A 15,052-nucleotide genomic window follows, 5' to 3' on the forward strand; every position below is an offset into this window, starting at 1 on the left:
TTTTCATCATTATATTATCATATTTATACTCATAAATTTTGTGGGTTCTTTTTTTCTCTTTCCTACAGCACTAAATCACTGCCTTTTGTTTAAAGTTTGTATTTTCCCCTTTTTAACAACCATACTTTGTTTGTCCTACAAAATGTTTAAGTTTGTACTCGCTGGATTCTCGAACTCTCTCTGGGGAAACCAGAATGTATGTGCTAGAATCCGAGCATTCCGAAATCCAATGCTCATTGGAGGTAACGACATTATATAGGCGCTAATACTATTCAGTCACCCTGCTCCACAATGCAGAGAGTGTTGGAATTCGGTGTGCTTAATTCAGCGGAAAAGAATAATGATAAGTATGCAATTGTAAGCTTCAATTTATTAGACGAAGACGGATATTAATAAATTGAAGCATAAACTTCCATACTTATCATTATTTTTTCCTCCAAGCTTCAAGCAGCAACCTTTTCATTAGAATTCAACGAGTACAGTATTTGTGTTGTGAAAGCTTGAAATATTTTCATTTTACTCAAAATGTGTTCGTTTTGTGTGACAAAATTGATGACAATGCGAAGAACAACACGACTGGGAATTTTTGTGATGTCTTAATAATCAGTATTTTAGATTGAGGAGAAATAGAACAACAACCTGGATGGGGTTCCCGACCTCCCATAGTGGGCAGGGAGGTACTTGCTGTGTCTTCTATCCCCCTGTATCTGTTTTCCAATTGCTTTCTGTCTTTGTCTTGGAATGATTTTGTCCTGACCCTGGCCGGAGTCCTTGGCTGGGAGGGAAACAGTCGAAGGTATAGTTGTAGTTTTTGGAGATGAATTTTTTTTTTGCTTGTAAATCAAGTGTATTCCTCTTAAAGGGGACTTGTGCAAGTGTCTGGTTGAGACTTTTAGGTGATCTCAAACTAAGTACACTGATAGTGTGCTCTTGGAATCTACATCTTTTCCCTATTTGAACCATTTCCCCTTGTCTTACTTTTTCCTGGTCCTTTTAATTGTACATCTAGAATGTCTTTACTATCCAATTTTCTTCCTTTTTACTGGCGCTGATATGACCTAAATATGTTGCAAGCGCTGTAAAACATTTAAAAACATAAAAACAAACAATTAGAACAACAATATATTGTGATTATGTTACAATTTATTGCCATTTTTTTCCCCCATTAGAGAACGGTTCATCAAAAGACCTGCCGGCATGTTGTATCTAGAATGTTCCATCCTTATCTTGCCTTGCATAATTTTAGATTCCATTTCCCTCTTATTCATCCTGTCCATTAGAATAAAAAAGGAAAATACTTAAGTTTTTAGCCTACGTTTGCATATTCACATAACGGAGAAGAAGAAGAAGAATCACAACAACAAATAACCTGCTTTGTTTTGTTTTTTTTTTAATTTTCATTACCCATCGACAAAACCGTAATTATTCTTGCCTCATTCTCTCATTTTGTTCTGTCTCTGATTGTCGGTAGGTCTATGATGGAACCATTTCCGTTTGTTACGAGAGACTGTTACAACTACAATACTATTAAAATGCCTGTGCCTATTTCACCTCATTCCAATATACGACATTGTTGATATCCTATTTATATACAGTTTATCATGAAATTGTTTAATTTTTATGTTTGTTCATCTACCATCATCTATTGAATGTTTTGTTTGTTTACAAGCCTCTTTTTACTACTCACAGCAGAGTCAGGTTCAGCCCCATGTTTAACTACAAATGCAAATGTAGCACAAATATATTGATCCATAATGTATTCCAACAATCTAAGAAACCCTTTAATAGTGCATTGTTTTTGGTCGTTTTTTTGGGTTGTTGTTTTTTAAAAATGATTTTTCTTCTATTTCTGTCTAAATCAGGTCCTTGTAATATTGTGTGGTTGCTGGTTTAGTGTCATAGTTTCAATAATTTGAGCGTGTCACTCCTGGTGGGGGTCCTGTGCTTGTGTGTTTTGGTGGGACTTTGGGCTCAAGGACCATACATGGATAAACTGCTAAACTTGCGATACTCTGAAAAAAAACAACATGTATTTAAAATTTTGGCCACAAAACTCATCCTTCAAATATTGATGGATTAAAATAATGACCCTCATCTTGGCAAAAACTCTCAAACCTGGGACGTTGTGAAGTCTTGATTAAAGTCCCAGGTTTGAGAGTTTTTGCCTAGATGAGGGTCATTTAATTTGATCGATATTTTAAGGACGAATTTTCTAGCCAATATTTTAACTACATGCAGTTTTCTTTTTTTTTTCGAGTACAGCAAGAGAGAGAGAGAGATCTACTTTTGATTCCTATCTAAAGAAGTCCTTTACCATTCATTTGTACTGGGTGGGGATCCTGACCTCCCATAGCGGGCAGGGAGGTACATACTGTGTCTTCTATCCCCTTATATCTGTTTTCCAACTTGCTTTCTGTCTTTGTCTCGGAATGAGATTATTTGGTTTTGTCCTGGCACTGGCCGGAATCCTAGCTGGGGGGAAACAGTCAAATGCATTGTTATTGTTTTGGGAGATGATATTTTTTTCCTTGTAAATCATCTCTCTGTTATGTATTATTTTTATTTTGAATGTATAATGTACGCATTTGAGTGTGTTCCTCTTTGTTGGATTTTGTGCTTGTGTCTGGATGAGACTTGTAGGTGATTTCAAACTAAGTACATTGGTGGTATGCTCTTGGAATCTGCATCTGATCCCTATTTGTTCTCAGTTCCCCTTTGTCTTACTTTTTCTTGGGTGCTTTAATTGTAATTCTAGAACTTTTTACTATACCATTTTCTTCCTTTTTACTGGCGCTGATATAACCTAAATGTGTTGCAAGCGCCGTAAAACCCTTAAAAACAAACAAAACAAACATTCATTTGTAGATGCTCCTGAGAACAGATCAACTCGGGATCTATAAATCTTTTAACGATTCCATCATCTTTTTTTTTTCTTTCTGTGATTGACATGATCTTAAAAATGTCTGAAGCATTTGGAAACTCTTAAAAAACAAATGATGTTTCACAATATGCCACTGATGAAAATTCCTATTATGCATTTTAAAACTTTTAAAAATTAGATGCATTTACAAAATCCCATAGTGGGCAGGGAGGTACATGCTGTGTCTTCTATCCCCCCATACCCGTTTTCCAATTGTTTCCTGTCATTGTCTTGGAATGAGATTGCTTAGTTTTGTCCTGATCCTTGCCGGAGCTCCTTGGCTGGGAGGGAAACAGTCGAACGTATAGTTATAGTTTTGGGAGATGATATTTTTTTCCTTGTAAATCATCTCTCTGTTGTGCATTGTATTATGTTTAGTTTACATATTATATTATATGATTGGTAAACGTTTGAGTGTATTCCTCTTAGTTGGGACCTGTGCTTGTGTCTGGATGAGACTTTTAGGTGATCTCAAAGTACATTGGTGGTATGCTCTTGGAATCTACATCTGATCCCTTTTTGTTCCCAGTTCCCCTATGTCTTACTTTTTCTTGGGTGCTGTAATTGTAATTCTATAACTTTTTACTATCCCATTTTCTTCCTTTTTACTGGCGCTGATATAACCTAAATGTGTTGCAAGCGCCGTAAAACCCTTAAAAACAAAACAAACAGCATTTACAAAATAGAGTGGACAGTCCTTAAAAATGAGTCATGGCTGCTTGAAAAAAACGGTTAAACGACTTGAAATTTCCTATTTTTAAATGTTTTTTTTAAAACGAAAAACATTGTTTACTTAGCATGAATGTTGTGCAGCATGTGGATGATAGATCTGGGTTTGTTATGGTTTGGCAAAATCAAAAGCAAAAATATTATTGAAATTAATTACGTAGCCCTTTTTATAATGTTGTGCTCTTTTCCTTTTTGTATTAATTTTTTTTTTTTTTTTTAAAATTTATCTTTAGTAATGTTTTAAACTAACAGGTTGTGAATCTGAACATTTAATTTTACCACTGCTTGCTTTAACATTTCATAAAAAGGATAAAAATCTTATTATATGCCATTGCAGTGCCCAGTTGAAAATATGTTTGGATATAATATAATAACATATAATGTGTGTATAGAACTATAGAACATAATCTGGGGACAGATAATTTTTTTTTTTTTGGAACATGTTACCTGTTTTTAGTATATGTATAGTGGGGTCAAGGACAAATGGGCTCTCACGCAATCGGGTTCAAGGACAAATGGGCTCTCACGCAATCGGGTTCAAGGACAAAATGGGCTCTCACCCAATATAAAAATAACTTTTCCTGAAATTACTTGGGCGACAATTCTTACAATATCATTAGCGTCTTTTATTTTAAAAGTCCATGGTAAAAGGGTTAACGTTGACACACAGACATAGTTATAAAGGTATAAGACATAAAACAAGAACTTTTGTCAGCTCATGTAATGCAAACATCAAGAAAATTGTTTTTTATTGGCTAAGTATTATTTGTTTTTAAACAGATTCAGTAAGTAAAAGGAGATATTTTGTTGGGATTTTTTTTTTCTTTCTTCGCTGTTTTTTTTGGGGGTTTTTTGATGATGGTTAACATTATTACTATTTTTTTCTTTTCGGGTGGTTGTAGGGATTTTAGCTTTAGTTTTGTTTTCTGTTGTTGCTGTTGTTTTGTTTTATTTTTTTGCTTATGTTTTTTGTTAGTTTTATATTTGGTCTATATTCGCGCAACATGCTTGATCAAGTAATTTATTTTTTTATTTTGTTTTTATTTTCACGGTCAATATTACTTAATGTAAGTATAAGTTGAAAGGAGGAACGCCAATGGCATTTTAATCTTATTCACCCCTCTATTATTTAATTTAGTTTTTTTTTTTTTTCTTCAAGTTGATATTATGCTAATGTCATATTAGTACAAAATTAAATTATCTCGTCATGGCAATTTTATTATGATTATTATATTTTTGTTCATTTTTTACGGTAACCTTTTTTTAAAATATCATTTTGTTGATATATTTAGAATATTTTTTTTCATTTCAAATGAATTCTTTTGATGTAATTTTTGTACAGTGGAAATTAAGATATTTTAAAATCGTCAAGAATAAAATCAGTTTTAGTTTTATCTTTATTTTATTATTCGTTACCTTTTCTTTTCTTTTTTTTTTAGTTTGTTGGGTTTTTTTCTCTGTTGTGTGTGTACATAGTTACATCTTTAAATTCTAAGATTGAAACAAATGTCCTATCACGAGTCAGCCGTGATTCTATCATCATTTATTTTCCCCTTTGTTATTCATCAGTTATTTTCCTTTGTTATTCAAGTACATACAATACAATAACATACTTAATGAAGAATATAGAAATACAATAACTGTTCTATCATAATTTTTATCTTGTTTGTTTCAGCAACATGGGATATAATAAAATAAAACAAAAAAAAATCAGTTGCATGTTCTGTTATTTGCTTTCTCCATCTCTCTCTCTCTCTCTCTCTCTCTCTCTCTCTCTCTCTCTCTCTCTCTCTCTCTCTCTCTCTCTCTCTCTCTCTCTCTCCTCTCTCTATCTATCTATCTATCTATCTTTATCGCTCTCTCTCTCTCTCTCTCTCTCTCTCTCTCTCTCTCTATCTATCTATCTATCTTTATCTCTCTCTCTCTCTCTCTCTCTCTCTCTCTCTCTCTCTCTCTCTCTCTCTCTCTCTCTCTCTCTCTCTCTCTCTCTCTCTCTCTCTCAATTAATTTTTGATTCCTTAGTTTTTCATCATCACTTTTAAAAATTATGGTACCATTTCACACCGTTACGTTAAAGACATTTAAATCTTAAATAATGTATAAGAGCCTAAAACAAAATGTGAGGAAGAAAAGTTTTCAACAGCAGAGTAGAGCTAGGCAGATTTTTTGGTTTATTCGAGTGGTTGTGGGTGACGTTTATCATTTCCTGAGTCAAGTTGTGAGTAACCTATTATTATTATTATTGTTATTATTGTTATTATTATTTTTATTATTATTATTATTATTATTATTATTATTATTATTATTATTATTATTATTATTATATTATTATTATTATTATTATTATTATTATTATTATTATTATGAATTATGTTTTATAAAGATTGAAAACTTGAATAAGAATTATTTTTTTATTGAGACTTTGTGGGGTTTTTTTTTTTTTTTTTTTTGTATTTTCTCTTTGATACAAAAAATATGTATTTATACTTTCATATAAAAGGTAAACAACTGGCCTCAACGGCGAGTAAGAAAATTTTGTTAAAAAAAGATTAATGAAACTATTGCAGTTAGACGATTTTGGCATGATTTCTATGGAATACGTACATCTATTTGTATATTTACATTTCACCCTTAGACTTCTAGCTCTACCAACTACTTTCATTCAGGATGACCAAAACACTATAATAATATTTACAATTAATAAACAATAAATACAGTAACAATGAATTTGTTCTCGTGTTCTTCATATTGTTATGGTATTTTTTTTTTGTTGGGTTTTTTTGTTTTTTTTGGTTTTTTTTTTTTTTTAATTAATTCCTTTTAGTTGTTGAATATTCATTATTGTTTTATAAACGGTAGCCGAAACTACTGGGAGTGGTTCCTGACCTCCAATATTGGGCAGGGAGGTACTTACTGTCTTCTATCCCCTTATAGCTGTTTTCCAAGTTGCCTTCTGTCTTTGTATTGGTTATGAGATAACTTCGTTTTGACCTGGCCCCAGCTGGAGTCTTTGCTGGGAGGGAAACAGTCAAATGTATAGTTATTGTATTTGGGGATTATATTTTTTTTTCTCCCTTGTAAATCATCTCTATGTTATGTATTATTATATTTGTTATTTTGAATTTATAATGTAAGCATTTGAGTATGGTCCTCTTAGTGGCTGGATGAGACTTTTAGGTGATCTCAAACTATGCACAATGATAGTATGCTCTTGGAATCTACACTCATTCCCAATTTGTTCCAGTTCCCCTTTGTCTTACTTTTTCTAGGGTGCTTTAATTGTAATTATATAACCTTTATACTATCTCATTTTCTTCCGTTTTACTGGCGCTGATTTGACCTCAATGTGTCGCAAGCGCCGTAAAACCCTTAAAAACAAAAACAAACATAGCCTAAACAGTTAGGGAGAGCCGAGAAAGACAAAGGCATTCCTTCACCAACTAGACATTCAAACACGAAGATCTGGGTAGGGTCTTTTGGCCACCCATAGTGGGCAGAGAGATACTGTCTTCTATTCACCAATATCTGTTTTTCAACTTGCTTTCAACCTTCGTCTTGGAATGATATTAATGCGTTTTGTCCTGGCCCTGGCTGGGAAGGAAACAGTCAGTTGTGTATATTTTGGGGAGATGGTGGTATTTTTTTCCTTGTAAATAATCTCTTTTGTGTAATCTTAAATTATTTTTTTTTTCGAATATCAATAACATGGTTTGTTAATATGTGAGTGTGTTCCTAGTGAGGACCCGTGCTTGTGTCTAGATGAGACTTTTAAGTTTGAGAGTTTTTCCCAAGATGGGAGTCATTTTAATATTTAAAGGACGAGTTTCTGGCCATTTTTTAAATACGTGGAATACGTGTTTATTATTTATTATTATTTGTGTGTGTGGTTTTTTAAAAATATTTTTATTTTATTTTATTTTATTTGTTTTTTTGTTTGTTTTTTTTCAGAATCAAAAGATTCAAACTTGAGATTACATGGAAGTTTTTGGTATTTGATATTTTTTAACAAGTTAGAGGTCAACCATAAACAATATTTGAATAACTTAACATGTTTTTTGATTCCCAAAAAGGGTGGAGGGGGAGTATTTTGTCAGTGTCTGGCACATTCAGTGAGTGGGCTAAGTAAATGTCCCCAGCAGTACCTGGGTGGAACAGAAGCTATGTGGGAATAAAGGGGGGTAAAAAACAGGAGTGGAATCATGACGAACTCGGCGCCAAATAGGTCGGAAAATAATTAACTGTCCTACACCTATGATTACACTTTCTCCAGTACCACAAGCAAGGCAGTATCTCCGTACATTCTTTTAATCGTAACGACTGCTGTTTTTAAGTAACCGTCTTTGTTTGTAATGAGAGTAGTAGGGGAAATGACTAAATACACACGACTTCGTCACTTGATACGGTTCAGTAGTCGCGTCCAACCTAGTCGGCTTTAAACGGCTCTTTTATGCCATAAATTAATCCACACTCCACACCTCCTGACGATTTCCGGGGCGTGGCCTACGTGGAATACGTCCCCTCATCCCCCAACTATTTCCCCATCATATTTTCTCTCGATTACTGCGACATAATGAGTTAAAATTTTACACCTTGAGGTTCTCTAAGGGTTTCATTCGCTTTAATGTCTCGGTTACTTTAAAGAATCACACATGTATAATTGTAACTGATGATACTGTGTTGTCCTCTCATCATCATCATCATCATCATCATCATCATCATCATCATCATCATCATCATCATCAACAACAACATCATCATCATCATCAACAACATCATCATCATCAACAACAACAACAATAGCAGCAGTAGTAGCAGCAGCAGCAGCAGCAGCAGTAGTAGTAGTAGTAGTAGTAGTAGTAGTAGTAGTAGTAGTAGTAGTAGTTGTAGTACTACTACTACTACTACTAGTAGTAGTAGCAGCAGCAGCAGTAGTAGTAGTAGTAGTAGTAGTAGTAGTAGTAGTAGTAGTGGTGGTGGTAGTAGTAGTAGTAATAGTAGTAGTAGTAGTAGTAGTAGTAGTAGTAGTAGCAGTAGTAGTAGTAGTAGTAGTAGTAGTAGTAGTAGTAGTATAACACGTCTTCAACTCGGAATGTCCTGTGTTCGAGTCCCGCTCTGAGGCATTCATCTATCTTTAATTATTATACTATTGTATTGTGGAAATTAAACATAGATCGAGACGAATCTTTTGATCCATCAGCTTTGATCGGTTCGGAAGGGTGGCCAAATTATGGCAAATCCGAAGGTCAAAGATCAAATTAAGGACTCATTATTACGACCTATCAGATATTCTAAATAGCCATTTGAATCAACGGGTAATAGAATTACCTTAATTTAAGAAAGGTTTGCAAGTTACTCGTATATCAAAATAGTTTTATAATTTTTAGATTTTCCACTAAGTCTGTGTTGGACGATAAAAATTTAACATTGGATGTAAGGACGGAGCAATGTTGACCCCAACTCTATTTTATTTTTCTAAGAAAATCGGGGAATGTTCATATTCATACACTGAAATACCCCTAAACATCTCTATGTTAATCGTCCCCAATACAATTCCTGACTAGATTATGACAGACAATGCACAGGTATAATTCCAGTTCTTCATCATCATTGTCTTTCACGTATTCAAACTTTGAGCGAGCAGCTTTATTTACACTTTACTATGTAAATAATGTAAGGCGTCTACATACATCATGAATTATTCATTAGTTTTCACCGACCAGCTTATCGGTATCATGCAGTAGAATGACAAAACATTTTTTTTAAATTTCTTTTTGCTAAAAATATTTTTCTAGAAACACCGATGGGTTTTTTTTTTTTCAATTTTGAAAATTGAGCTTTTATATAGCGCAATATCCACTAAATGTGCTCAAAGCGCTTTACAAGGGGTCCCTGGCCAACAGCAACACTTAATATGTAGGACGGGACATGACGCCTGTTAGGCGATATTATAATTTACTGCTCGGAGCTCGAAGAAATAAATAACGATGTGAAATTGAATGTAAGCTTCAATTTAATATATATATATATATATATATATATATATATAATATATATATATATATATATATATATATATATATATATATATATATATATATATATATAAAACAGGATGAATGAAACACTGCAGACGAATGAGATAATGTGGTAGTGGCGTTGACTCAAAGCAACCAAAAAAAAAAATAAAAATTACAATCTGGCCAAAATTGACAAAAAGTGTTTTGACAGTGTACACCAGGTCGGGTATCAACGAGTACAAATGAAATTCCGATACCGCACTCTAATCATTAAATCTGGGGCTAATTTGCCATACCCTTTTATCCAAACGTTAAGAGACTTAAGTACGGGTTTTGGGCTTCATTTAACACTAATAACTCTAAGCTTTTGTAAAGGATTTTCACAAAGAATAAACAAGCGTCTGGATTTTCAAATCCCCCCACCCCCATCCCCTTGTAAAATTGTAAATTTAATTGTTTATGAATTGCGTTTCAGTTTTCTTATGTTCCGTGTTATCGGTCCTTTCAAATGCGTTCAACTTTTTGAAAGAAAGAATAACAACACCATGGTTATTAGAGAGTCTTTTCATGGAGACCACTTTTAATTCCGGTGATTCGTCAAGTTATCAAGGATTGCCCTTTGTCACTTGGTAGTTTGGGTTCACATCACGTAGCTCTCTCTCTCTCTCTCTCTCTCTCTCTCTCTCTCTCTCTCTCTCTCTCTCTTTGTCTCTCTCTCTCAATCTTTCTCTCTCTCTCTCTCTCTCTCTCTCTCTCTTTGTCTCTCTCTCTCAATCTTTCTCTCTCTCTCTCTCTCTCTCTCTCTCTCTCTCTCTCTCTCTCTCTCTCTCTCTCCCTATATATATATATGACTTACTGACTTAGATGCCTTTCGCGTCTCGACCGAAAGATCGGGTCGCCTTGGCTGTTTCCAGTATTTCCTGTGTGAGGTGTCTCCAATATTGCCGGTCCTCTGCTAGGGTTCTCAGATTTTCAAGGTCCCCTGCCGTTATGAGACTAATGCTTTGTCCAAGTGTTGTGAGGTTTTTGTTTAGGATCACAGGGAGTGTTGTGATCGGTCTTCCTCTGAAAAGGTTCCCGTGTTTTTGGAAGTATCCCGACATGGCTTGGTTTGCTGGTATGTTTTTGTCCCTGCGTAGTATGTGACCGAAAAGTTGCCATCGTTGTTGTAAAATGTCAAGGGAGATTGGTCTTTCTTTTGTGATCTTATAGAGTGATTCATTTGAGATCTTTTTGGGGTATTTGATGTCCAGTACCCTTCTTAGCATCCAGATGTTCTTCTTCGGATTTTGTCAACGCCCAAGTGCCGCAGTTATACAGAAGTACCGGTTTTACAAGAGCATGGTACAGTTTCAGTTTGGTTTTCTCTTTATTTTGTCACCTCTAATCCATACATTGGTGAGTTTACTGAGTGCGGCGTTTGATAGCTGTTTTCTTCTTTGTACATCCTCGTGTCTCCAATTAGTGAGCCGACTTTCTTTGTTCTTTTCCATTCCTCTTTGTTCCTCGATATTGTTGTAAATTCGGTTTTATTGGCATTGACTTGGAGGTTATATTTCATGAGGGTATTTTGTATGATGTCTATAATTTGCTGGTGTTGATCCAATAAAATCGACATCATCTGCATAGGCGATTTCTCTAGGGATTGCATTCTCAATATGAGTCGTTGGTTTTGGAATGACTTTTCGAACTTCTTTCAGAGCGTGTTCTAAGTATATTGTGAACAGAATCGGGCTCAGACTATCTCCTTGGGGGTCCCGATGTTACTTTCGAACTGCGTCAGTTTTGTGGCCCCGTATATCCTTGGTTGTATCTTTGTGTTGCTGAGGAGAAATCGGATTATTCGGAGCTCGTCTTCGTCTACTATTTCTGTTAATATCTCCAAAAGTTTTCCTCTGTCGATCGTATCAAAGGCTGCGGACATATCGATTCCGGTTATTGTTATGGATATGTTTTCTTTGAGTGCCTTTGCTGCCAACCATTTATGTGTCCATACAACGTCCGATGTGCTTCGGTCTTGGCGAAACCAATATATATAATAAACAATATATATATATATATAATTATATATATAATATATATATATATATATATCTTTCTCTCTCTCTCACTTTCTCTCTCTCTCTCTCTCTCTCTCTCTCTTTCTCTCTCTCTCTCTTTCTCTCTCTCTCTCTCTCTCTCTCTCATAATGGATATTTATTGAAATTTCGGTTATGGAAATGAAATGCTTTATTTACGCTAAATCGTCTTTATAGACATCAATGACACAATCCCATGTCAAGAGCTGGTTATTTCTTCATTTCCTTATTTTAAATAATTAAACGATGTCGTCATGATACATGAAATGTATGAGACAACAGTCACAGCAGGATGATGATGATGATGATGATGATGATGATGATGATGATGATGATGATGATGACGATGAGGTGGAGGAGGAAGGAGAGGGAGCAACAGTAGCAGCAGCAGGATGATGATTATGATGATGATGATGATGATGATGATGATGATGATGATGATGACAAGGAGGAGGAGGAGGAGGAGGAGGAGGAGGAGGAGGAGGAGGAGGAGGAGGCGGAGGAGAAGGTGGGAGCAACAGCAGTAGCAGGATGATGTTGACGTTGATGATGATGATGAGGAGGACGGTGGGGAGGGAGAGAAAAAGCTGGAAAACCAAAGATTGGGTCGGGGTAGTGTTAAAACGGGACGTAACGAGACAAAAAAAAAAATATCAGAGCAAAAGCCGTCTGCGATTAGAGTCATGTTCTCAAGATTTACAAAGATATAAATCCAAACACGAACATAATTTTCCCTTTCCTCCTCCTCCTCCTCCTCCTCCTCCTCCTCCTCCTCCTCCTCCTCCTCCTCCTCCTCCTCCTCTTCCTCCTCCTCCTCCACCACCTCCTCCTCCTCCTCCTCCTCCTCCTCCTCCTCCTCCTCCACCTCCTCCTCCTCCTCCTTCTCCTCCTCCTTTCACCGCGATCTCAGACGTTAGAAATTCCACGCCGTGATAACAAACCCCAGGCCTAATTAAAATCAATGAAACATGATTTGTCCATTCACACAGGTCGCCGAGATAGAAATTATCAAAGGAACTCAGTTGATTTCACACCACTTTGCAATATTATAATTTAGCACGGTAACGTTTTTCCCCCCTTTTTTTCCTGTTTCTTTTGATAATAAAAATGAAAAAGAGAGTGTGTGAAACAATTTCTTTGCTCTTTTTGTATTTCTTTAACATTGAAGTATTGTAGGTTGGTCGATTGAAAAAGCAAGAGCACGGTTTATACTTTCGTGTGAATGTCGAATGCGTACCGAGTTTCATTTGAATAGCGGGCTAGGGTCGGCCACACACGCACGTACATACAGTACAGTGTAGACGACGATCGCAAATAGATGCATTTTTTAAAAAAAGGCGTATCTAGCTTTTGAGGTGTTTTACTTGTAACAAATATCTATATTTGTTGTATAGTCGTAAGATAAGAAATAAGACAAGAAAGTGAATAAATAAGATTCTTCCATTTAATTTTGTTAAAAATTAAACTCTTTATATTTTTATCGCGCACTAACTCGCAAACTCGTTGTGTTATTAGGCACTTAAAAAAAATACAACGCGTTTAATAAATACAAAGAGATGAAAGAATATTATATTGTTCCAGCTATGACAAAAGAATGATGAGGGGAAAATGTTATTTGGACTCTGAAGGGGAGGGGGGGGGGGAAGGCCACGAAGATCACCAAATATGAGGCCCACCCAAAGCACATCTACGGGGTTGTATTTACCTGAATTGTGATTTATTTGTAATGCTGTGCTTGTCATCAAAGTGACAAAACCACGGGAAGACACTGGTGTAAAATAAAGATCTGAAAAGTGTGTATGAAATTTAAACATTTAAAAAATAAAAAATCTGAGATTTTATATAGCGCAATATCCACTAGATGTGCTCAAAGCGCTTTACAAAAGGGTCCCTGGCCAACGGCAACTTTCAACATGTAGGACGGGACATGACACTTAATAGGTGAGATTTCTTTCTTTTTTTCGAACTAAGACAAAGCTGTTAACGGCCAGGTACTCATTTTACACCCGAATACGGTAAGAGAATGTGAGTAAAGAGCCTTTTCTAAGGACTCAACTATGCGCCGAGCGAGGCTCGAACCCAGGACACTCAGATCCGAAAGCAAGTGTCATACCACATGACCACATAGCCGCACAGAGCCAGACAATGCTAGAAAGAAAACTGTCAATGTTATATGATTAATCCCCCCCCCCCTCCCCCAGATATTTCTGTGTTTATCTCATCCTGATTTTCTTTTCCATGTAAACGATTTAATGGACCTTTACCTTTACAGACAATATGGACACATCGATCATTATTTTATTTCTGCCAATGTTGATGTTGACATAGACAATTAATTGAGCTTTTAAAAAAAAAATTATATATGGGGCAATGTCCACTAAACATGCTCAAATCGCTTTACAAGGATTAAGGATAGTTATCAGTAATAGGAACTGGTTAACCCACACAGAAAATTCCATGCACATAGCGATAATGAACAAAACAAAAATGAATAAAATAACAACTTAGGAAAAGAACAAAATACCAAACACGGAACGTCTCAGGCTCAATTCCCTATTTCAGCCAGTAACCAAAAAAAAAAAAAAATAAAAAAATAAAACGAAAAACAAACAAAAAAACAAAAAACCCAACAAAACAACAACAAAAAACAATGAAAATATTAATACATTGTTTAAAATCCAAACAGACAACAGAAAAATATAATTTGTTTTGTCTTGTCAGCTAGCACAATCTTGAAACGTTTCCAAAACCTTCCGTGTTTGGTAATTTGTTCATTCTCGGAGCTTATCCTAATTTCTATTAATTAAAACAGACAATAACAATTGCTTAAAACCCTTTAGATAGGACGTTAGTTTATCATAAAGTACGTTCCGCCAAGGAGAATGAAATTTCCTAACGGGGACAAATCTGAGGTGATAGATTATATGACACACAGCTTTTATTTCTTCTTCAAATTTATCCTTAAACTTTTACTTCGTATCATCATCATCATCATCATCATCATCATCATCATCATCATCATCATCATCATCATCATCATCATCATGTATCATCATTATTATTATTATTATTATTATTATTATTATTATTATTATTATTATTATTATTATTATTATTATTATCATCATCATTACTATCATTATTATTATAACAATTATTATTACTTCGCGAAGTCCCAGGTTTGAGAGTCTTTGCCAAGATGAGGATCATTTAAATCGATCGATATTTGAAGGACGAGTTTTTAAATTTTTAAATACGGGTTTTTCCAGAGTAAGCAGTTACCATTGGAGACCTATTCCTTGTCACTA

This window comes from Berghia stephanieae, chromosome 1, assembly GCF_034508935.2.
Source record: "Berghia stephanieae isolate SIO BIC M18660-M18661 chromosome 1, UCSD_Bste_1.3, whole genome shotgun sequence".
In the NCBI taxonomy this organism is placed as follows: domain Eukaryota; kingdom Metazoa; phylum Mollusca; class Gastropoda; order Nudibranchia; family Aeolidiidae; genus Berghia; species Berghia stephanieae.